This window comes from Ovis canadensis, chromosome 2, assembly GCF_042477335.2.
Source record: "Ovis canadensis isolate MfBH-ARS-UI-01 breed Bighorn chromosome 2, ARS-UI_OviCan_v2, whole genome shotgun sequence".
NCBI lineage: Eukaryota > Metazoa > Chordata > Mammalia > Artiodactyla > Bovidae > Ovis > Ovis canadensis.
The window spans coordinates 62,299,200-62,322,260 of NC_091246.1; the positions used below are offsets into that span (position 1 = coordinate 62,299,200).

The 23,061-nt window shown below is 38.4% G+C and overlaps 1 long non-coding RNA gene across 1 annotated transcript; it reads left to right on the forward strand.

The window, feature by feature from the left end:
• The first annotated feature begins 563 nt into the window (after window positions 1-563).
• On the forward strand, window positions 564-6,831 carry LOC138433529 (uncharacterized). The gene is made up of 2 exons (XR_011254342.1): window positions 564-759; window positions 3,581-6,831. It is a non-coding gene; the product is annotated as an uncharacterized lncRNA (long non-coding RNA).
• Window positions 6,832-23,061: the final 16,230 nt, after the last annotated feature.

The following is a 23,061-nucleotide window of genomic DNA, read 5'->3' on the forward strand; positions in this document are numbered from 1 at the left end:
CTAGATTCCTGTATATCTAACACCTTTCTTAAAAGCAATTTGATGATGCCTTAAGAGCCTTACTATAATTTGAACAGGTCATTCTATATAGGAAAATTATCCTAAAAATAACTATTATTTATAATAGTAGAATATTGTAAATAAATAATAGCTTTGAAGTGAATGGATGGATAATTTATGTATAACAGAATGAGATCATAATGTTATTAAGAATTTTAATGATATAGAAAAATGCTTAAAAATAAGTGAGAATAGGGACTTCCCTGGCAGTCCTGTGATTAAGACTCTGCTCCCAATTTGGAGTGCCTGGGTTCAGTCCCTGGTGAGAGAACTAGATCTCACATCTGTTGTGCCACACTTAAGACTTGGGACAGCCAAATATTTTAAAAAATAAGTGAGAATAAAATTAGGTCTTTAAGGACTGATCAAGATGCAATAAACTCAGTACATTCTTCCTCTTTCCCACTGATTACAACTAAAAACTTCAGCAAAAATAGATCTGTGGTCTCTGAAAACTAAATGAAAACTACTGGATTGGAAACAAAAGTCAAATTTGGCAAAGCAACTCATACAATCTTAAGTTTTCTGGTTTTATTTCTTACCCCTTTTCCCAGCTTTGAATAAAGAGTAAACACTCAGCAGAACTACCGTGGCAGTGTGGGCAGTCCAAATTCTGAGAGAAGCTTCATTTTTTGGGTAGAAGACCAAGAAAGAAAGCTGCTTAGAGTAGAAGAAAGAATTCTGGAGATAAGAGAGCTGGTAAGTAGTAATTCTGTATATAAACTGGTATTAGTCCTGGGCTCCTCCCTAAGGTAGGGGTCCCCACCCTCTGGGATCTAATATCTGAGGATCTGAGGTGGAGCTGTTGTAATAATTACAGAAATAAAGTGCACAATAAATGTAATGTTCTTGAATCATCTCCAAACCACCTCCCCTGCCCCCACCACCCCCGATCCATGGAAAATTGTCTTCCATGAAACCGGCCCCTGGTGCCAAAAATGCTGGGGACCACTGCCCTAAGGTACACATTCGTGGGACAGATTAAAAGCTATGTAGCAAAGACATTGAGAACTAAACCACAGTATGAACTTGTGCCCAGTTTCTTCACTGGTATCTGAGTGATACATGCATGGGGCAGGCCCTTAGCAACATAGCCAAGACTTTGACAACTAAGTTGACTTTAGAACCATACCCACAAAAGAGACAGAATTTATGGTCTGAACCTAACTGGGCTGAGTGGCTGCTTTTTAAAAAATCAACATCCTTTAGTGGATTTTAAAAGGACCCATAATCTCACAATGTAATATTTGGGACAAAATACAAAGTACTTAACATGCAAACAATCAGGAAAATGTAATCAGTTTACAAGGGAATAATATGGTAAGACACGTGTTAGAATTAGAAAAGTTGTTTTTGTATTGAAATATAGTTGATTTACAATCAAGGTATATTAGTTTCAGGTGTACAGCATAGTGATTCAGTGTTTTAATAGGTTATACTCCATTAAAAGTTATTACAGGATACTGGCTATCATTCCTTGTGTTATACAATATATCCTTATAACATCTATTTTATACATATAATTTACATCTTTTAATTGCATACCCTTAATTTGTCCTTCCCCTCTTCCTCTTCCGCTCTAGTAACCACTAATTTGTTTTCAATATCTGTGAGTCTGTTTCTGTTTTGAGAGATGTGTGTGTGTGTATATATATATATCTCATATCATTGTATTACTTTTTAGATTTCACATATAAGTGATCATCTTTCTCTTTGTCTGGTTTATTTCACTAAGCATGATATTCTCTAGGTTCATCCACATTGCTGCAAATAGCAAAATTCCATCCTTTTTATGCTGGAATAATATTCCATTGCATGTATATATGGCATCTTCTTTATTCATTCATCTATTGATGGACACTTGGGTTGCTTCCATATCTTGACCATTGTAAATAGTGATGGCTGTGAATGCTGGTGTGCATGTATATTTTTGACTTAGTATTATTGTTTTATGTATTCCCAGGAATGAAATTGCTTGATCATATGGTTCAGTTCAGTTCAGTCTCTCAGTTGTGTCCAACTCTTTGTGACCCCATGGACTGCAGCCTGCCAGGCCTCCCTGTCTGTCACCAACTCCTGGAGTTTACCCAAACTCATGTCCATCAAGTCGGTGATGCCATTCAACCATCTCATCCTCCATTGTCCCTTTCTCTTCCTGCCTTCAATCTTTCCCAGCATCAGGGTCTTTTTCAATGAGTCAGTTCTTTGCATCAGGTGGCCAAAGTACTAGAGCTTCAGCTTCAGCATCAGTCCTTCCAATGAAGATTCTGGACTGATTTCCTTTAGGATTGACTGGTTTGATCTGCTTGCAGTCCAAGGGACTCTCAAGAATCTTCTCCAACACCACAGTTCCAAAGCATCAATTCTTTGGTGCTCAGCTTTATGGTCCAACTCTCATATCCATACATGACCACTGGAAAAAACATAGCTTTGACCATACGGACCTGTGTTTGCTAAGTAGTGTTTCTTCTTTTTAACATGCTGTTTAGGTTTGTCATAGCTTTTCATCCAAGGAGCAAGCGTCTTTTAATTTCATGGCTGCAGTCACCATCTGCAGTGACTTTGGAGCCCAAGAAAATAAAGTCATATACTAGTTCTATTTTTTAAATTTTGTGGGGAACTTCTGTATGCTATAATTTTTTGAGGAATCTCTAGAAGTCATGTGGTAGTTCTATTTTTAAATTTTTTTGAGGAACCTCTATATTGTTTTCCATAGTGCTTACATGAATTTACATTCCCACTAACAGTGGCTCAGGGTTCCCTTTTCTCCACATCCTCTCCAATGTTTATTTGTAGACTTTTTAAAATTCATAAGGTAAATTTATTTTTATTAATTTTTATTGGAGTATAGTTGCTTTACAATGTTAGTTTCTACTGTACAGTGAAGTGAAACAGTGATATGTATACATATATCCTCTCTTTTTTGGATTTCCTTCCCATTTAGGTTACCACAGAGAATTGAGTAGAGTCCTCTGTGCTATATATTGATAGCAGATTCTCATTAGTTATCTATTTTATATATAACAGTGTGTGTGTGTGTGTGTGTGTGTGTATATATATATATATATATATATATATACACAGTCTCCCAGTTCATCTCACTCCTCTTCCCCTTCTGATATCCATATATCTGTTCTCAACATCTGTGTGTTTGTAGACATTTTGGTGATAGCCATTCTGACACATGTGAAGTGAAATCTCATTGAGAATTTGATTTGCATTTCCCTGATGGTTAGCAATATTGAGAATCTTTTCAAGTGCCTATTGGCCATCTGTATATTTTCTTCAGGAAAATGTCTATTCAGGTTTAGGTATTTTGCCTATTTTTTTTAATATTGAGTTGGTGATCTGTTTATATATTTTGGATATTAACCGCTTGCTGGTCATATCATTTGCAGTTATTTTCTTCCAGTCAATAGGTTGTCTTTTCATTTTGTTAATGGTTTCTTTTGCTCTGCAGAAGCTTTTAACTTTAACTGGTTCCACTTGTGTAATTCTGCTTCTGTTTCTTTTGCTTTAGGAGGCAAGTCTAAATAATATTGTTATGATTTATGCCTCTTAAGAAACCTGTATGCAGGTCAGGAAGCAACAGTTAGAACTGGACATGGAACAACAGACTGGTTCCAAATAGGAAAAGGAGTACGTCAAGGCTGTATATTGTCACCCTGCTTATTTAACTTCTATGCAGAGTACATCATGAGAAACGCTGGGCTGGAAGAAGCACAAGCTGGAATCAAGATTGCTGGGAAAAATATCAATAACCTCAGATATGCAGATGACACCACCCTTATGACAGAAGGTGAAGAAGAACTTAAGAGCCTCTTGATGAAAGTGAAAGAGGACAGTGAAAAAGTTGGCTTAAAACTCAACATTCAGAAAACTAAGATCTTGGCTTCCGGTCCCATCACTTCATGGCAAATAGATGGGGAAACAGTGGAAACAGTGTCAGACTTTATTTTTCTGGGCTCCAAAATCACTGCATATGGTGACTGCAGCCATGAAATTAAAAGATGCTTACTCCTTGGAGGGAAAGTTATGACCAACCTAGATAGCATATTCAAAAGGCAGAGACATTACTTTGCCAACAAAGGTCCGTCTAGTCAAGATTATGGTTTTTCCAGTGGTCATGTATCGATGTGAGAGTTGGACTATAAAGAAAGCTGAGCACCGAAGAATTGATGTATTTGAACTGTGTTGTTGGTGAAGACTCCTGAGAGTCCCTTGGACTACAAGGAGATCCAACCAGTCCATTCTGAAGGAGATCAGTCTTGGTTGTTCTTTGGAAGGACTGATGCTGAAGCTGAAACTCCAATACTTTGGCCACCTGATGCAAAGAGCTGACTCATTGGAAAAGACCCTGATGCTGGGAAAGATTGGGGGCAGGAGGAGAAGGGGCTGCCAGAGGACGAGATGGCTGTATGGCATCACTGACTCAATGGACATGAGTTTGGGTAAACTCCGGGAGTTGGTGATGGACAGGGAGGCCTGGTGTGTTGTGGTTCATGGGGTTGTGAAGGGTTGGACACGACTGAGCGACTGAACTGAACTGATGTCAAAGAGTATTCTGCCTATGTTTTCTTCTAGAAGTTTTATGGTTTCAGGTCTTATAAGTGGCTCTTTAATCCATTTTGAGTGTATTTTTGTATGTAGTGTGAGGAAATATTCAAATCTCATTTTTTTATATGTAGCTTTTCAGTTTTCCCCAGGACCACTTATTGAAGAGATTGTCTTTTGTCCACTGTATATTCTTGCCCATTTGCTTATAGATTAACTGGCCATAAATGCATGGGTTTAATTCTGGGCTCTGTTCTGTTCCTTTGCTTTATGTGTCAGTTTTTGTGCCAGAAACGTACTGTTGATTACTGTGGCTTTGTAGTATAGTCTGAAGTCTGGGAGTATGTTACCTCTGCTACTGCTAAGTCACTATAGTCGTGTCCGACTCTGTGTGACCCCACAGACGGCAGCCCACCAGGCTCCCCTGTCCCTGGGATTCTCCAGGCAAGAACACTGGAGTGGGTTGCCATTTCCTTCTCCAAGGCATGAAAGTGAAGGGTGAAAGTGAAGTCTCAGTCGTGTCCAACTCTCAGCGGCCTCATGGACTGCAGCCCACCAGGCTCCTCCGTCCATGGGATTTTCCAGGCAAGAGTACTGGAGTGGGGTGCCATTGGCTTCATGTTACCTCTAGCTTTGTTCTTTTTTCTCAAGTTTGCTTTGGCAACTTTTGTGGTTCCATATGAATTATCTGTAATTATCCATAAGGTTTGTTATTTGAAAAATGTCATGGCTATTTTGATAGGGATTGTTTTAAATCTGTAGATAGCTTAAGTAGTATGAGCACTAACTATTAATTTATTCAGTCCATGAATATGACATACATTTGCATTTGTTTGTACCATCTTCAGTTTCCTCCATGTAGTATCTTATACTTTCAAAGAGTATAGATCTTTCACCTCCTTGGTTAAGTTTATTCCTAGTTATTTTATTCTTTTCCAAGAAAAATCTCAAATAAAAAGCATAACCTACCATCTAAAGAAGTGAGAAAAGAAAAAAACAAAGCCCAAAGTCAGCAGAAGATAGGAAATAATAAAGACCAGAGAAGTAAATAAAACAGAAATTCAAAGAACAATAGGAAAGATCAATGAAACCAAGAGCTGGTGTTTGAAAAAGCTAAATAAAAACTGACAAACTGTTAGCCAGGGTAACCGAGAAGAAAAGAAAGAGGAAAAAATAAACAAAATAACAAATGATAGAAGAGAAATTACAACCAATACCGCAGAGATGTAGAAAATTATAAGAGAATACTACCATCAGTTATATGCCAACAAATCAGACAACCTAGAAGAAACAGGTAAATTTTTAGACATATAACCTGCCAAGACTGAACCAAGAAGAAACAGACAATTTAAACAGCTTGATACCTAGTATTGGAATTGAACTTGTAATTTAAAATTTTCCAACAAACAAAAGTCCAGGATTGAACAGCTTCACAGGGGAATTCTACCAAATATATAAATAAGGAATAATACCTATCTTTCTAAAAATGTATTAAAAAAAAACTAAACTAAAAGAATGGAACACTCCCAAATTCATTCTATGAGGCCACCATTGCCCTACTACCAAAACTAGACAAAAACACTACAGAAAAGGAAGTTTATGGTTTTGTTTTTTAGTCCAAGATAGAGTGATGTTGTAATCATTATATTGCTCCTGAATATTTTGTTTGGGTGTTTCTAAAGGCTTACTGAAATTTTGAACACCTGGACTTTTAAAAATAATATTGTTTTTCATGTAAATAGCTCAATATTTTTAATTAACTATTTAAAATATATTGGCTTGACCTTAAAATGAAAGGTAGTACTTATCAGTCTTACAAAGGGCATTATTACATAATTCTGCAATGCTTATTAAAATTTGAAGGTGATATTTTTATTTTTTTAATATGATAGTTTTCCTAACTTGAGCTTGTAAAGTTGCAGGTGCAAAAGTATGGGTGTATTCAATAATGTCTAATAGAATTCTAACTAAGCTTTACAGGCATCATTTGATCACTGTGTTTCATTGTTAAACAAGCAGCTGTAAAGTCTTGCAGACAAAGATGTTAACCCAGCACATGACTGTATCTGTTCATGGCTAAATCTATCATCTATAAGTGGTAAATCTGTATTTAAAAATGTATGTTATTTTTCTGACCATATAGGAATATATGCTCATTTTGAAAATTCATGAGAGCATGATGGTATAGAAAAATTAAAATCCTGTTTCCAGAGACAATCATGGTTTTAGCTTGATTTTTCTTATCTATAGTTACATATATGTATTTGAATTCAACATCATTGCTTTATTTAATCAAAGAAAGACAAGGACATGGCTGAGTATACATTTAATTTTTTTTTTCAAATTCTCATTGTTTTTAGAACACTCGAGTTGTTAACACAGTCTTCTATTTTTAAGTTAATTTTTATTGGAGTAAATTTCCTTTACAATGTTGTATTAATCTCTGCTGTCCAGCAAAGCGAATCAGCAATGTGTGTATCTATATACCATCTTTTTTGGATTTCCTTCCCATTTAGGTTGCCACAGCCCATTGAATAGAGTTCTCTGTGCCATACAGTAGGTTCTCATTGTATATAGTCATGTCTGACTCTTTGCGACCCTATGGACTATACAGTCCATGGAATTCTCCTGGTCAGAATACTGAAGTGGGTAACCTTTCCCTTCTCCAGGGGATCTTCCCAACACAGGGATCGAATCTAAGTCTCCTGCATTACAGGCAGATTCTTTACTAGTTGAGCCACAGGGGAGGCACAAAAATTCCAAGTGGTTAACCTATCCCTCCTTCTCCAGGGGATCTTCCCGACCCAGGAATCGAACTGGGATCTCCTGCATTACAGGTGGATTCTTTACCAACTGAGCTATCAAGGAAGCCAAGGTTCTCATTAGTTATCTATTTTATACATTGCAGTGTGTGTGTGTGTATATATATATATCTCCCAATCTCCCTATTCCTCTCACCTCCTCTTCTCTCCTTGGTATCCATTTGGTTGTTCTCTACATCTGTTAATGCGCTCTTCTTTTGTGATCTTTCCATGTGCTTGAAATTCTGAAGTATTTTAAAATTTAATTTATTAAAATTCAATAAATTTTGATTTAATTTAATGTATTAATTTATTAAAATGAAATATACTCTTAGGAATTTAAGCAATTCAGATAAGCGTGAAGAAGAATGTAAAAAGGCCACCACTGTCACTTAGAGGTAATATATTTTTTAGCATCTATTTATCTGGCTGTACCAGGTCTTAGTTGTGGCACACGGAATCTTCAGTCTTCATTGCAGCAAGCACGATCTTTTGTTGTGGCATGTGAACACTTGGTTGCAGTATGTGAGATCTAGTTCCCTGACCAGGGATGAAACCCAGGCCCTCTGCACTGGGAGCATGGAGTCTTAGCCACTGGACCACCAGGGAAGTCTCAGAAGTAATGTTTGACAACACTAAATGAGCATCATGTCCAGTACCTCTTGGTGTATAGAGAAATTGATGGATGGAAATACACTGGTGGGTAGAGGAAAGATAGACAGAAGTAGGTTTATATTTAATAAAATGGCATCATGAAAAATACTACATAGACTTGAATTTAATAGAGGAAATTGAAGTAAAAATGGAAGAAGTTTCTAAACATCAGATAAATGTTTCTTTTCCACTAAATATTTTAGCAAATAAAGTATCAAAAAGGAGAGATCATGAAGAATTCCATATGACCTACATGTTTTAATTTTATTTATCTTTGGCTTTGCTGTGCGACTTGCTGGATCTTGGTTCCCTAATTGGGGATTGAATACAGACCCATTGCAGTAGAAACTTGGAGCACCAAACTCTGGATTGCCAGGGAATTCCCCCAAGAGGTTTTTGTTGTTTTTTTTTTTTAAATGAAGGAAAAAAGCATAAAACTTGGACAATTATTAGATATACTAGTGAGTGAGAAGGGATCCTGAGGCAGAGAGAGTTAGATAAAACATGACACTGAATTTTCAGACCTTGATAAAACAGACAACAATGGACCATTGCTAGAAGCAGAGAAGTAAGAACAGGAATTGGGAGAATGAAGGCAAGGCTAGTTTAGAAGAGTTAAATTGAACTTGGTGGTGGCTAGAAATGTTACGTAGTCAGGAATTTTAGGCTGAAAAGTCTTGAGGGTGAAGGATTATACGGTAGAGTTGTTTTCCTGGAGGTGCCCACTGAAGCAGCAGGAGTAACTGAGATATTGAGGGAAAAGAGAGAAAAAAGATGGTGGCCACATACTTAGGACCACTGCCTCTTTCAAACTATAGAAGGAGAAGAAAAAAAAAATTGTAGAAGGGTATGAGGCAGAAGAAAGGCAGTAAGAGAGTAGGGAAGTGGGTGTAGTATCTCTCAAACCAAGAATGGGGACACAGTTTCTATTCAAAGAAGATGAATCTTAGCAAAAGTCAAATCAAACTATTGACATATTTCAAAGGATTATTTTTCAGGAATCAAAGCCAGAGGCTTATACAGAGTAAGTGGTCAGGAAACATGACCCTTAACTCTGAGAGATGTCCCAGCCACCAGAAATGTAGGCAAGATAACCCTATTAAGTAATTATGTGAGAGCACACACTTCTTGAAACTGCATGGTTATATACACATGACTCCTATAAGTTTTTCTTTGGGGAGGTAACCCATCAACACATTCAATTCAGTTCAGTTCAAATTCAGTCTCTCAGTCGTGTCCGACTCTGTGACCCCATGAACAGCAGCACACCAGCCCTCCCTATCCATCATCAACTCCCGGAGTTTACTCAAACTCATGTCCATCGAGTCAGTGATGCCATCCAGCCATCTCATCCTCTGTTGTCCCCTTCTCCTCCTGCCTCCAATCCCTCCCAGTATCAGAGTCTTTTCCAATGAATTAACTCTTTGCATGAGGTAGCCAAAATATTGGAATTTCTGCTTTTGCATCAGTCCTTCCAATGAACACCCAGGATGATCTTTAGAATGGACTGGTTGGATCTCCCTGCAGTCCAAGGAACTCTCAAGAGTCTTCAGCACCACAGTTCAAAAGCACCAATTCTTCAGCACTCAGCTTTCTTCATAGTCCAACTCTCACATCGATACATGACCACTGGAAAACCATAGCCTTGCCTAGGTGGACCTTTGTTGGCAAAGTAATGTCTCTGCTTTCAACATGCTATCTAGGTTGGTCATAACTTTTCTTCAAGGAATAAGCGTCTTTTAATTTCATGGCTGCAATCACCATCTGCAGTGATTTTGGAGCCCAGAAAGATAAAGTCTGACACTGTTTCCAGTTTCCCCATCTATTTCCCATGAAGTGATGGGACCAGATGCCATGATCTTAGTTTTCTGAATGTTGAGCCCCAAGCCAACTTTTTCACTGTCCTCTTTCACTTTCATCAAGAGGCTTTTTAGTTCCTCTTCACTTTCTGCCATAAGGGTGGTATCATCTGCATATCTGAGGTTATTGATATTTTTCCCAGCAATCTTGATTCCAGCTTGTGCTTCTTCCAGCCCAGCGTTTCTCATGATGTACTCTGCATAGAAGTTAAATAAGCAGGGTGACAATATACAGCCTTGATGTACTCCTTTTCCTATTTGGAACCAGTCTGTTGTTCCATGTCCAGTTCTAACTGTTGCTTCCTGACCTGCATATACGTTTCTCAAGAGGCAAGTCAGGTGGTCTGGTATTCCCATCTCTTTCAGAATTTTCCACAGTTTATTGTGATCTACACAGTCAAAGGCTTTGGCATAGTTAATAAAGCAGAAATAGATGTTTTTCGGGAACTCTTGCTTTTTTGATGATCCAGCGGATGTTGGCAATTTGATGTCTGGTTCCTCTGCCTTTTCTAAAACCATCTTGAATATCTGGAAGTTCACGGTTCATGTATTGCTGAAGCCTGGCTTGGAGAATTTTGAGCAGTATTTTACTAGCGTGTGAGATGAGTGCAATTGTGCGGTAGTTTGAGCATTCTTTGGCATTGCCTTTCTTTGGGATGGAATAAAAACTGACCTTTTCCAGTCCTGTGGCCACTGCTGAGTTTTCCAAGTTTGCTGGCAAATTGAGTACAGCACTTTCACAGCATCATCTTTCAGGATTTGAAATAGTTCAACTGGAATTCCATCACCTCCACCAGCTTTGTTCATAGTGATGCTTTCTAAGGCCCCCTTGACTTCACATTCCAGGATGTCTGGCTCTAGGTGAGTGATCACACCATCGTGATTATCTGGGTCGTGAAGATCTTTTTTGTACACATCTTCTGTGTATTCTTCCCTTGTCTAACTCAATGAAACTAAGCCATGCTGTGTGGGGCCACCCAAGATGGACAGGTCATGGTGCAGAGGTCTGACAAAATGTGGTCCACTGGAGAAGGGAATGACAAACCACTTCAGTATTCTTCCCTTGAGAACCCCATGAACAGTATGAAAAAGCAAAATGATAGGATACTGAAAGAGGAACTCCCCAGCTCAGTAGGTGCCCAATATGTTGCAGGAAATCAGTGGAGAAATAACTCCAGAAAGAATGTAGGGATGAAGCCAAAGCAAAAACAATACCCAGTTATGGATGTGACTGCTGATAGAAGCAAGATCCGATGCTGTAAAGAGCAATACTGCATAGGAACCTGGAATGTCAGGTCCATGAATCAAGGCAAATTGGAAGTGCTCAAACAGGAGATGACAAGAGTGAATGTCGACATTCTAGGAATCAACGAACTAAAATGGACTGGAATGGGTAAATTTAACTCAAATGACCATTATATCTACTACTATGGGCAGGAATCCTTTAGAAGAAATGGAGTAGCCATCATGGTCAACAAAAAAGTCCATAATGCAGTACTTGGATGCAATCTCAAAAATGACAGAATGATCTCTGTTCGTTTCCAAGGCAAACCATTCAATATCATGGTAATCCAAGCCTATGCCCCAACCAATAATGCTAAAGAAGGTGAAGTTGAATGGTTCTATGAAGACCTACAAGACCTTTTAGAACTAACACCCAGAAAAGATGTCTTTTTCATTACAGGAGACTGGAATGCAAAAGTAGGAAGTCAAGAAACACCTGGAGTAAAAGGCAAATTTGACCCTGGAGTACGGAATGAAACAGGGCAAAGGCTAATAGACTTTTTCCAAGAAAACGCACTGGTCATAGCAAACACCTTCTTCCAACAACACAAGAGAAGACTCTACACATGGACATCACCAGATGGCCAACACTGATATCAGATTGATTATATTCTTTGATTATATTCTTTGCAGACAAAGATGGAGAAGCTCTATACAGTCAGCAAAAACACAAGCAGGAGCTGACTGTGGCTCAGATCATGAACTCCTTATTGCCAAATTCAGACTTGAATTGAAGAAAGTAGGGAAAACCACTAGACCATTCAAGTATGACCTAAATCAAATCCCTTATGATTATACAGTGGAAGTGAGAAATAGATTTAAGGGCCTAGATCTGATAGATAGAGTGCCTGATGAACTATGGACAGAGATTCGAGACATTGTACAGGAGACAGGGATCAAGACCATCCCCATGGAAAGGAAATGCAAAAAAGCAAAATGGCTGTCTGAGGAGGCCTTACAAATAGCTGTGAAAAGAAGAGAAGTGAAAAGCAAAGGAGAAAAGGAAAAGATATTCCCATTTGAATGCAGAGTTCCAAAGAATAGCAAGGAGAGATAAGAAAGGCTTCCTCAGTGATCAATGCAAAGAAATAGAGGAAAACAACAGAATGGGAAAGACTAGAGATCTCTTCAAGAAAATTAGAGACCCAAGGGAACATTTCATGCAAAGATGGGCTCAATAAAGGACAGAAATGGTATGACCTAACAGAAGCAGAAGATATTAAGAAGAAGTGGCAAGAATATACAGAAGAACTGTACAAAAAAGATCTTCACAACCAAGATAATCACAATGGTGTGATCACTCACCTAGAGCCAGACATTCTGGAATGGAAGTCAAGTGGGCCTTAGAAAGAATCACTAGGAACAAAGCTAGTGGAGGTGATGGAATTCCAGTTGAGCTATTTCAAATCCTGAAAGATGATGCTGTGAAAGTGCTGTACTCAATTTGCAGCAAATTTGGAAAACTCAGCAGTCAGTGCCCACAGGACTGGAAAAGGTCAGTTTTCATTCCAATCCCAAAGAAAGGCAAGGCCAAAGAAGGCTCAAACTATTGCACAATTGCACTCATCTCACACGGTAGTAAAGTAATGCTCAAAATTCTCCAAGCCAGGCTTCAGCAATATGTGAACTGTGAAATTCCAGATATTCAAGCTGGTTTTAGAAAAGGCAGAGGAACCAGACATCAAATTGCCAACATCTGCTGGATCATCTAAAAAGCAAGAGAGTCCCAGAAAATATCTATTTCTCCTTTATTGAGTTTGCCAAAGCCTTTGACTGTGTAGATCACAATAAACTGTGGAAAATTCTGAAAGAGATGGGAATACAAGACTACCTGACCTGCCTCTTGAGAAACCTATGTGCAGGTCAGGAAGCAACAGTTAGAACTGGACATGGAACAACAGACTGGTTCCAAATAGGAAAAGGAGTACGTCAAGGCTGTATATTGTCACCCTGCTTATTTAAGTTACATGCAGAGTACATCATGAGAAACTCTGGGCTGGAAGAAGCACAAGCTGGAATCAAGATTGCCAGGAGAAATATCAGTAACCTCAGATATACAGATGATACCACCCTTATGGCAGAAAGTGAAGAGGAACTAAGAAGCCTCTTGATGAAAGTGAAAGAGGACAGTGAAAAAGTTGGCTTGGGGCTCAACATTCAGAAAACGAAGATCATGGCATCTGGTCTCATCACTTCATGGAAAATAGATGGGAAATCAGAAGAAACAGTGTCAGACTTTATTTTTAGGGACTCCAATATCACTGCAGATGGTGATTGCAGCCATGAAATTAAAAGACGCTTACTCCTTGGAAGGAAAGTTATGACCAACCTAGATAGGATATTCAAAAGCAGAGACGTTACTTTGCCAACAAAGGTCTGTCTAGTCAAGGCTATGGTTTTTCCTGTGGTCATGTATGGATGTGAGAGTTGTACTTTGAAGATAGCTGAGCGCTGAAGAATTGATGCTTTTGAACTGTGGTGTTGGAGAAGACTCTTGAGAGTCCCTTGGACTGCAAGGAGATCCAACCAGTCCATTCTAAAGGAGATCATCCTGGGTGTTCATTGGAAGGACTGATGCAAAAGCTGAAACTCCAGTACTTTGGCCACCTCATGCGAAGAGTTGACTCATTGGAAAAGACTGATGCTGGGAGAGATTGGGAACAGGAGGAGAAGGGGACGACAGAGGATGAGATGGCTGGATGGCATCACCAACTCGATGGACATGAGTTTGAGTGAACTCCATGAGATGGTGATGGACAGGGAGGCCTGGAGTGCTGCGATTCATGGGGTCGCAAAGAGTCAGACACGACTGAGCCACTGAACTGAACTGAACTGATGAGGGTAGATGAGCAATATATGTTCTTCCAATCTGAGACATATCCTGCTTGGGTTCAGTTTCCAGCTCTAGGCCTCATTCCCTGTCCCAGTGTCCTGCCTCCCCTGTTTCTTTTGAACTCAGATGGGATTCCTTATCTTTGCTCAGATGTCAGATCTGAAGAGTTCATTACTGAGGGACTTCTCTGCAAGCCAGCACCAACTCACCATTCTGGGTGAGGATGAAATCATTTCAGGTAGGACTCAATTAGCATCTTAGGATGGTGCCTAATGCTGACATTAAGGTTATTGTAGCTATATTTCAAATTAAAGCATGAAGAGAGATACTTGATTTGATCATATAAAAATAATGGTGATTTCAGGCACTTGCATTTTCTTATTATTTAGGTCTAATTACTTTGTAACCTAATGAGTATGGCTATCATTAACTGACTCTGAGTCAACTGAACATAAACTATGATTGCCTATTCATGTGTTTTTCAGTTCAGTTCAGTTCAGTTGCTCAGTCGTGTCCGACTCTTTGAGACCCCATGAATCGCAGCACGCCAGGCCTCCCTGTCATCACCAACTCCTGAAGTTTACTCAAACTTATGTCCATCGAGTTGGTGATGCCATCCAGCCATCTCATCCTCTGTCGTCCCCTTTTCCTCCTGCCCCCAATCCCTCCCAGCAACAGGGTCTTTTCCAGTGAGTCAGCTCTTCGCATGAGGTGGCCAAAGTACTGGAGTTTCAGCTTTTGCATCAGTCCTTCCAATGAACACCCAGAACTGATCTTTAGAATGGACTGGTTGGATCTCCTTGCTTATTATGCTTTAATTATAGTAACATCATAATACTTATAATAAAAATAGGTAATGATATTGTATGTCACTCAAAATAGTTAATATTGGGCTTTGCTGTATTATGGAGAAAATGTAATCTTTTCTTGAAAGTTTCAATCCATATTTGAATAATTAATATTATCAAATATTGACTGTTGTCTCTGTGCTGTACCGTATATCCTGGTAGCTTGTTTATTTTGTGCATAGTAGTTTGTACCTGTTATTTCTCTACCCTTGTCTTGCCTCTCCATGCTTCCCTCTCCTCACTGGTAACTAGTTTGTTCTCTGTGAGTCAGTTTCTGTTTTGGTGTATTCATTTGTTTATTTTTTTATTCCACATGTAAGTGATAGCACACAATATTTATCCTTCTTTGACTTATTTCACTAAGCATAATAGCCTAGGTCTTCCATTTTGCTACACATGGCAAAATTTCATTATTTTTTATGGCTAAGTAATATTCCTTTGTGTGTGTATATAATATATATCCTCTTTACCTATTCATATGTTAATGGACACTTATGTTGCTTCCATATCTTGGCAATTGTAAAAATGTTGCTGTGAACATTGGGATGCACATATATTTTCAAATTAGTGTTTTCACTTTCTTCAGATGTATAACCAGCAGTAGAATTATTGGATCATGTGGTAGTCTATTTTTAGTTTTTTAAAAATTTTTATTGGAGCATAGTTGATTTACTTACAATGTTGTATTTGTTTCAGGTGTCAGTCAGTCAGTCAGTTCAGTTGCTCAGTCGTGTCCAACTCTTTGCAACCCCATGAATCGCAGCACGCCAGGCCGCCCTGTCCATCACCATTTCCCAGAGTTCACTCAGACTCACATCCATCGAGTTGGTGATGCCATCCAGCCACCTCATCCTCTCTCATCCCCTTTTCCTCCTGACCCCAAAGCCTCCCAGCATCAGAGTCTTTTCCAATGAGTCAACTCTTTGCACGAGGTGGCCAATGTGCTGAGTAAATCAGTTATACATATATAGGTATCCTTTTTTTTTTTTTTGGTTTAGATTCTTTTTCCATATAGGCTTTTACAGAATATTGAGTAGAGTTAACTATACTATACCATAGATTCTTATTATCTGTTTTATATACAGCAGTGTGTGTATGTCAATCCCAATCTCCTGTTTATCCTTTCCCACCTTATCCTCTGGTAACCATAAGTTTGTTTTCTACATCTGTGACTCTACTTCTGTTTTGTAATTAACTTCATTCGTGCCCCTTTCTTAAATTACACATATAAGCAGTATCGTATAATATTTATCTTTCTGAGTCTGACTTAGTTCACTCAGTATAACAATCTCTAGGTCCATTCATGTGGCTGCAAATGGCATTATTTTGTTCTTTTTACATGTAATATTTCCTGTATATATGTACCACATCTTCTTTATCCATTCCTCCACTGACGGACATTTAGGTTGCTTCTATGTTCTGGCTATTGCAAATAGCACTGCACTGAATATTGGGGTGCAAATATCTTTTCAAATTATTGTTTTATCCAGGTATATACCTATGAGAAGGATTGCTGGATCATATGATAGTTCTATTTTTATTTTGTTGAGGAACCTCCATGCTGTTTTCCATGGTGGCTGCACCAATTTACATTCCCACCAAATGTGGATGAGGATTTCCTTTTCTACATATCTTTTCCAACATTTATTATCTGTGATCTTTTTGATACTATCCATTCTGACAGGCATGAGATGATAGTTCACTGTGGTTTTGATTTGCATTACCCAGATGGTTAGGATGTTGAGCATCTGTTCATGTGCTTGTTGGCCATCTGTATGTCTTCTTTGGGAAAATGATGTTCAGCTTTTTTGCCGATTTTTAAATCAATTTTTTTTTTTGTATTGAATTGTATTTACTCAGTTGTGTCTGACTCTTTGTGATCGCAAGGACTGCAGCACACCAGGTTTCCCTGTCCTTCACCATCTCCTGGAGAATCCTCAAACTCAGGTCCGTTGAGTCGGTGATACTATCCAATCTTCTCATCCTCTGCCATCCCCTTCTCCTGACTTCAGTCTTTCCCAGCATCAGGTTCTTTTCTAATGAGTTAGCTCTTCACATCAGGTGGCCAAAATACTGAAGCTTCAACTTTGCCATCAGTCCTTCCAATTAATATTTAGGATTGATTTCCTTTAGGATTGACTGGTTTGATGTTGCAGTCCAAGGGACTCTCAAAAGTCTTCTCCAACACCACAGTTTGAAAATATCAGTTCTTCAACACTCAGCTTTCTTTATGGTCCAACTCTCACATCCATACATGACTACTGGAAAAAGTATAGCTTTGCAGACCTTTGTGTGCAAAGTAATGTCTCTGCTTTTTATTACACTATCTTCTTATTACACTATTTTTATTAATTTCGTGGCTGCAGTCACCATCTGCAGTGATTTTGGAGCCCAAGAAAATAAAGCCTGTCACTGTTTGCATTGTTTCCCCATCTATTTGCCATGAAGTGATTGGACTAGATGCCATGATGATAGTTTTCTGAATGTTGAGTTTTAGGCCAGGTTTTTCACTCTCCTCTTTCACCTTCATCAAGAGACTCTTTAGTTCCTCTTCGCTTTCTGCCATAAAGGTAGTGTCATCCACATATCTGAGGTTATTAATATTTCTTCCAGCACTCAGCTTGTGCTTCATCCAGCCCACCATTTCGTATGATGTACTCTGCATGTAAGTTAAATAGGCAGGGTTACAATATACAGACTTGATGTACTCCTTTTCCAGTTTGGAACCTGTCCGTTGTTTCATGTCCAGTTCTAACTGTTGCTTCTTGATCTGCATACAGGTTTCTCAGGAGTCAGATAAGGTGGTCTGGTATTCCCATCTCTTGAAGAATTTTCCACAGTTGTGATCTAGTCAAAGGCTTTAGCATAGTCAATGAAACAGAAGTAGATGTTTTTATTTTTTTTAATTCTCTTGCTTTTTCCATAGTCCAGTGGATGTTGGCAGTTTGATCTGTGGTTCCTCTGTCTTCTCTAAAACCAGCTGTACATCTGAAAGTTCTTGGTTCATGTACTGTTGAAGCCTAGCTTAAAGGATTTTGAGCATTACCATGCTAGCTGTGAAATGAGTGCAATTTTGTGGTAGTTTGAACATTCTTTGACATTGCCCTTCTTTTGGGATTGGAATGAAAACTGACCTTTTCCAGTCCTGTGGCCACTGCTGAGTTTTCCAAATTTGCTAGCATATTGAGTGCAACATTTTAACAGTATCATCTTTGAGGATTTGAAATAGCTTAGCTGGAGTTCCGTCACCTCCACTAGTTTTTTTGGTGTGAGCTTTCCTAAGGCCCACTTGACTTCACACTCGAGGTTGTCTGACCCTAGGTGAGTGGTCACACAATCATGGTTATCTGGGCCATGAAGATCTTTTCTATACAGTTCTTCTGTGTATTCTTGCCACCTCTCCTTAATACCTTTTGCTTCTGTTAGGTACATACTGTTTCTGTCCTTTATTGTGCCCATCTTTGCATGAAATGTTCCCTTGGTATCTCTGATTTTCTTGAAGAGATCTTTAGCCTTTCCCATTCTATTGTTTTCCTCTGTTTCTTTGCATTGTTCACTTAGGAAGGCTTTCTTATCTTCCCTTGTTGTTCTCTGGAACTCTGCATTCAGATGGATATCTCTTTCCTTTTCTCCTTTGCCTTTCGCTTCACTTCTTTTCTCAACTGTTTGTAAGGCCTTCTCAGACAACCATTTTGCCTTTTTGCATTTCTTTTTCTTGGGGATAGTTTGATCACTGCCTCCTGTACAATGTTACAAATTTCCATCCATAGATCTTCAGGCACTCTGTCTATCAGATCTAATCCCTTGAATCTATTTGTCACTTTCACTGTATAATCATAAGGTATTTGATTTAGGTCATACCTGAATGGTCTAGTGATTTTCCCTACTTTCTTCAATTTAAGTCTGAATTTTGCAATAAGGAGTTCATGATCTGAGCCACAGTCAGCTCCCGGTCTTGTTTTTGCAGACTCTATAGAGCTTCTTCATCTTCAGCTGCAAAGAATATAATTAATGTGATTTTGCTATTGACCATCTGGTGATGTCCATGTGTAGAGTCATCTCTTGTGTTGTTGGAAGAGGGTGTTTTCTGTGACCAGTGTGTTCTCTTGGCAAAACTTTGTTAGACTTTGCCCTGCTTCATTTTGTACTCCAAGGCCAAACTTGCCTGTTATTCCAGGTATCTCTTGACTTCCTACTTTGCCTTCCAGTCCCCTTTGATGAAAAGGACTTCTTTTTTTGGTGTTAGTTCTAGAAGGTCTTATAGGTCTTAATAGATCCATTCAACTTCAGCTTCTTTGACATCCGTGGTTTTGGCATAGACTTTGATTATTGTTGTGCTGAATTGTTTGCCTTGGAAATGAACAGAGATCATTCTGTTGTTTTTGAGATTGCACCCAAGTATTGCATTTTGGACTCTTCTTTGACTATGATGGCTATTCCATTTCCCCTAAGGGATTCTTGCCCACAGTAGTAGATATAATGTTCATCTGAATTAAATTCACCCATCCACATCTATTTTAGTTCACTGATTCCTAAAATGTTGATGTTCACTCTTGCCATCTCCTGTTTGACCACTTCCAATTTATTTTGATTCATGGACCTAACATTTCCGATGCCTGTGCAATATTGCTCTTTACAACATTGGACCTCACTTTCACCGCCAGACCCATTCACAACTGTGCCTTGTTTCCTCTTTGGCTCAGCCTCTTCATTCCTTCTGGAGCTATTTCTCCACTCCTCTCCAGTATCATATTGGGCACCTACTGACCTGCGAGTTCATCTTTCAGTATCATATCTTTTTGCCTTTTCATACTGTTCATGCGGTTCTCAAGGCAAGAATGCTGAAGTGGTTTAACATTCCCTTCTCTAGTGGACTACGTTTTGTCAGAACTCTCCACCATGATCTGTCCATCTCAGGTAGCCCTACATGGCATAGCTCATAGTTTCATTGAGTCAGACAAGCCATGTGATTAGTTTGGTTAGCTTTCTGTGACTGTGGTTTTCACTCTGCCTGCCCTCTGATGGATGAGGATAAGAGGCTTGTGTAAGCTTCCTGATGGGAGGGACTGGCTGTGTGAATTGTATGAGCTGTTTATATATTTTGGATATTAACCCCCTGTCAGTGGTATCATATGCAAATGTTCTCTCTCATGCAGTAGTCTTTTCATTTTGTTGATGGTTTCCTTTGCTGTATACAAAAGCTAAGTTTTTAAGTATCATTTGTTCATATTTGCCTTTGTTTCTGTTACCTTTAGGAGACAGATCTAAAAAATATTCCTACAATTTATGTCAAAGAGTGGTCTGCCTATATTTTTTTCTTGGAGTTTTATGGTTTCTGACCTTACATTTTTGTGTTTAGTGCATTTTGAGTTTATTGTTGTATATGGTGTAAGAAGTGCTATAATCTCATTCTTTTACATGTAGCTCCTCAGTTTTCCCAGAACCACTTATTAAAGAGACTTTCTTTGCTGTTGTATATTCCTGCCCCTCTTCTGGTAGATTAATTGACCATAAATGTGTGGGATTATTTCTGGGATCTCTAGTCTGTTCCATTGATCTTGTGGCTGTTTTTGTGCCAGTAACATATTACTTTGTTTACTATAGCTTGCAGTATAGTTTGAAGTCTGAGAGCATGATACCTCTAGCTTTGTTCTTTCCTCAAGATTGCTTTGGCTTTTTGGAGTCTCTTGTGGTTCCATATAAATTTTAGGATTATTTTTTCTAGTTCTATTAAAAAGTGTCATGAGTATTTTGATAGCGATTGCATTAAATCTGTAGTTAGCTTTGGTCTGTGTGAACATTTTAACAATATTAAATCTTTAATTCATGAACACAGCATATCTTTCCATTTCCTTATATCATTTTTCAATTTCCTTCATCAATATCTTATAGTTTTTAGAGTATAGGGCTTTTACTTCCTTGGTTAAGTTTATTCCCAGTTATTTTATTCTGTTTGATGTGATTTTAAACAGGATTGTTCCTTTGGTTTCTCTTTCTAATAGTTCATTTTTAGTGTATAGAAAAGGAACATATTTCTGTATATTAAATCTTATATCTTGCAGTTTTGCTGAATTCACTTCTTAGCTCTAATAGCTTTTTGACATATACTTTAAGGTTTTTAATGTAAAGTATATGTCAGCTGCAAATAGTGACAGTTTTACTTCTTCCTTTCCAGTTTGGGTTCCTTTTATTTATTTTTCTTGTATGACTGCTGTGATTAGAACTTCCAATACTATGTTAAATAGAAGTTGCAAGAATGGGTGTCATCTTTTTCCTGATTTTATAGGAAAAGCTTTCAGCTGTTCACCATTGACTATGATGTTAGCTAATAGGTTTGTCATAAATGGTCTTTACTATGTTGAGATCAAATTGCCAACATCCTCTGGATCATCGAAAAAGAAAGAGAGTTCCAGAAAAACATCTATATCTGCTTTATTGACTATGCCAAAGACTGTGTGGATCACAATAAACTGTGGAAAATTCTGAAAGAGATGGGAATACCAGACCACCTGACCTGCCTCTTGAGAAACCTATATTCAGGTCAGGAAGCAACAGTGAGAACTGGACGTGGAATAACAGACTGGTTCCAAATAGGATAAAAAGTACGTCAAGGCTGTATATTGTCAACCTACTTATTTAACTTCCATGCAGAGTACATCATGATAAACTCTGGGCTGGAAGAAGCACAAGTTGGAATCAAGATTGTCAGGAGAAATATCAATAACCTCAGATATGCAGATGACACCACCCTTATGGCAGAAAGTGAAGGGGAACTCAAAAGCCTCTTGATGAAAGTGAAAGAGGAGAGTGAAAAAGTTGGCTTAAAGCTCAACATTCAGAAAATGAAGATCATGGCATCTGGTCCCATCACTTCATGGGAAATAGATGGGGCAACAGTGGAAACAGTGTCAGACTTTATATTTTAGGGCTCCAAAATCACTGCAGATGGTGATAGCAGCCATGAAATTTAAAAAAAAAAAACGCTTACTCCTTGGAAGGAAAGTTATGACCAACCTAGACAGCATATTCAAAAGCAGAGACATTACTTTGTCAACAAAGGTCTGTCTAGTTAAGACTGTTTTTTCCAGTGGTCATATATGGATGTAAGAGTTGGACTATAAAGAAAGCTGAGTGCTAAAAAATTGATATATTTCAACTGTGGTGTTGGAGAAGACTCTTGAGAGTCCCTTGGACAGCAAGGGGATCCAACCAGTCCATCTGAAAGGAGAACAGTCCTGGGTGTTCATTGGAAGGACCGACGTTGAAGCTGAAACTCCAATACTTTGGCCACCTGATGCGAAGATCTGACTCATTGGAAAAGACCCTGATGCTGGGAAAGATTGGGGGCAGAAGGAGAAGGGGACGACAGAGGATGAGATTGTTGGATGGCATCACCGACTCAATGGGCATGGGTTTGGGTGGACTCCAGGAATTGGTGATGGACAGGGAGGCCTGGTGTGCTGCAGTTCATGCAGTTGCAAAGAGTCAGATATGACTGAGTGACTGAACTGAACTGAACTGAACTGATGTTGAGATATGCTCCCTTTATATCTGTTTTGATAAGAATTTTTTATTGTTAACCGATATTGAATTTTGTTAAATGCTTTTTTTAATGTCTCTTGAGATGATAATGTGATTTTTATTCTTCCCTTTGTTAATGTGGTGTATCACACTGATTGATTTGTGGATATTAAATTCTCCTTGCATCCCTGGAATAAGTCTGATTTGATCATGCTGTATGATCTTTTTAATATATAGTTGGATTTGGTTTTCTAATATTTAGCTGAGTACTTTTGCATCTATGTTTACCAGAGATATTGACCTGTAATTTTCTTTTTATTTGTAGTCTGTTTGGTTTTGATATCAGGGTGACGGTAACATCATAGAATGAATCTGAGCATGTTGTATCCTCTTTAATTTTTTTGTATAGTTTGAGAAAGATAAATACTAACTTGTATTTATGTGTTTGGTAGAATTTCTCTGTGAAACTGTCTGGTCCTGGACTTTTTGTTTACTGGGAGTTTTTTGATTACTAGTTCAATATCACTACTAGTGATTGTCTATTTCTTCCTGATTCAATCTTGGCAGATTTTATGTTTCTAAAAATTTATCCATTTCTTCTAGGTTGTCTAATTTGTTGGCATATGGCTGATGGTAGTATTCTCTTA